The following is a 3,433-nucleotide window of genomic DNA, read 5'->3' on the forward strand; positions in this document are numbered from 1 at the left end:
CTTCTATTGACTTATGAGCGAGTCCACCAGGTGTTTCATCACAGTAATTGGCATGCAATTAGCTTCCTTCCTAGTTGATCATGTGTAGACTTAACACTCTTGTGTTAAAGCCTTACCAAGTTGATAATTCTATCTAGACCGTCTCACATTGAAGGGGTCTCAAAACCCCTTATAAAACATTTTATTAATTGAGTATCCTATGTTCATATAGTTTCACTTCACATAATTTATGTCATAGTTTTTATAGCTAGCTTTACTCATTTTCACACACCTATCATACTCTCATCATACTAGTCTTGACTAGACTTGTAATGCACATAGACACGATCAATGGGTATACTCAATTATTATTATTATAGTATTCTTTGTACTAAATCAAAGACTTGGTTAAGTAAGTCTTACCACTCTAGTGTAGGGGGCCTTACATCTTTATGTGTTTCCTTCCAAACCATGTATTATTGAATGGTACTCCATCTAGGTATTTATCTTGCAATCTAGTGGGATTTAGTTCACCTTGAAGAGAATGCAAAAAAGAAACTAGTACATTTGTTGTTTCTTAGTATCATTTTATGCAACAAAATGATGCTTAAGGGATTAGTGCACCTTAGATAGATGCAAGGAAAAACACTAAGTTCAAATTTTGACAACAACCATTCACATGTTAATAGGCACTCTATGCTAAAAGGACAATCTATATTTTAATGGTGTTGGATTAGGTATGGTCTCTTATTACTAGTTGGCTAGCCTCTGCCCCTCATGTGGACAATTATGTGATGCCTCCATCAATGAATTTCTAGGTTCTCATTGGTGATTGATCATCCATGAAAATCATTGTGTGAAGGAGGTGTGAAGGGTGAAATTTAAGCTCTCAACTACTTTATAATGTCTTTTGATGCATTGAGTAGTTGTAGAGTCATCCTTTTTATGCAAAGTAGTTTTTTAAATGCATTAATTGATAGTTGCTAAGCTCACCTTTTGATGTATTGTGTAGTGCTTCTTGAATTTTCATTGAGTTTACATTCAACTATTTATATACTTCCTTCAACCACTAGAGAAAACTAAGCCTTTAGAAAAAGCAAAGAAAAACCTTCATATGTAGTGATTGTTGCTAAGCTCACTTTTGATGTGTTGTGTAGTGCTTCTTGAATTTTCATTGAGATTACATTCAACTATTTACATACTGCCATCAACCACCAGAGAAAACCAAGCCGTTAGAAAAAGCAAAGCAAAACCTTCATATGTTTGGATTTGTGTGTTAAAAGTAGGACAAATTTCTATATGTAGGTTATAAAAAATAAACAATTGAAAATTTCAAACTTCTATTGTCCTAGGGCCCACATGCAAACGAGCATGCAAACATCTCAAAAGAAGTACAAGGGATCATAAAATTTAGAATAAGCACAAAGTGCCAAAATCCTCAAAAGAATTTAGTACATAGTCAAAATTCCAAATATCAAGAAAACAAGATAGAATGACTCCATCCTTGCATAATAAATATTCAAAAGCATGACAAAAGAGGAATCACAAATAATTTCTACATCGTTGTGGAGAGTAGAACGTGTTCATCTTTTACTCCTTCACAAAGAATATTACAATCAAATAATGCTTCAACCTTTTAGGAAGAATACTTACTCTTGTACTTAAGTTGTATAGCATTCAGTAATGATTCTTGTAGGTAACCAAGAGTTATAAAGATGCATGATATCTCACCCATACTAAGTGAAGCCTTGAGCTAATAAGCATATTACAAAAAGTTTGTGTATGTTGGTACATGCTATGCCACATGATCAAATAATAGAAGAATTATTGTTATAGTGATGGGAAAATTGCAAACATTCAATGTTTGAGTGTATATAAGTTATGCTATTGTAAAACAATTGCAACATATACACATAATAATCACAAAATAGAATCATGCTTGATCACAAGGCTTATGAGTTCACACAAGGAAGATTGCATCCTCCGTAGTATTTGGGGCACATCCAAGAATCAATTTTCTTTTCATTGTTTATCTTCAACATGTCAAGTTCAAAGGCATTGACAACAAAATGCAATGACCCACCAATGCACAAGATGATGCATAAAATAGTAGGTGATTTCCAACTCAGAAGCACTCTTGTGTGCATACACAATAGTGTTGCAAGCTAGGAACCACCTCCCTTATACATCATCTTCTATATTCGATGTGTTATTGTGTTTTATGACTAGTGTCTCTTATGTGATTTCATTTTGTGGCCAATTTCTCCTAGTTTTATACTCATAGTTTTAAGTTCATTATTTTGAGTTCTAAACCCTAAACATAAAGTTTTATCTTTTTGAGGTTTTCCATACTCCTAAATAGGTCTATTTGAAGAATAAATTTGTCACATAAAGTTGTTACTATTCTAAGTTTCCTCCTAACCCCTTGTGGGGTGACTATATGTATACTCTATATTACATGTGTTCAATGCATACTTATAAATACCCTTGTCTGTGAATTTTTTCCTAAATAAAGCACACTCATTTTCTATTTAATCTATAAATAACCCCTTTATATGGTACCCTTTTGTATGTAAAATATGTATAAAAATGGTATTTGAAAAATCCCTTATGTTGAATCAATATAATACACATATATATTTATGAGTGACCCCATTCTTCACCCCCCCCTCCCTCCCCTTTCTAAGCCTAACCCTAAACGTTTTTATTCAAAGAATGAATTCATTAAGTAAAGTTGTTCCTATTCTCATTCTCTCCTCATCTTCAACATGTCTATATGAACAATGAATTATTTAGGGAAAGTTGAATCTATTCTTTTAGTTTTTCTTAATGTTCTAATTCTTTAGCTTAAAATTACACACACACACACACACACACACACACACACACACACACACAATTTTATTAGTTATCTAACTTCTTTTAATTAATATAAATAAAATTAATTTAACAAAAGTATAATTTATCAAATAATTAATTTATTTAATATTATATTATATAAATTATTTAATAAAAATGACTAATGTATATTACCCTAACTTTCTTGCTTATTAAGCCCAATAGAGACTCTTACGCTTGTTTAATTGATTGTTCAACTTGTTGTAATTTGTTTCTTTTTATTATTACATTTGTCTTCACAATCCCTTGATCATAGAGACAATTTGGGATGAGAGTAGCAATTTGTGCTTTTATACAACAATAATATTTCATACAATAAACTATTTTGTATGAAATACTTTTGCAGGCCAACATTCTTTTGTATGGAATACTTTTGCATATGAAAATTATTTTGTATGTTTCCACTAATATTCTCCTTAATCCAATATGGTAGTACCATTTTTGCTAACACATCCCTATAGCATACTCCATTTTTTTAGAACTCATCATATAATAGTTCCATATTTTTCAATTTATACAAATATTGTATTTGTACTAATGCAACTTAGAGAAGAGT

The sequence above is a fragment of the Lygodium microphyllum genome, chromosome 21 (genome assembly GCF_053477565.2).
Source record: "Lygodium microphyllum isolate KBCC chromosome 21, Lygodium_microphyllum_v1.1.10, whole genome shotgun sequence".
Taxonomy (NCBI): Eukaryota; Viridiplantae; Streptophyta; class Polypodiopsida; order Schizaeales; family Lygodiaceae; genus Lygodium; species Lygodium microphyllum.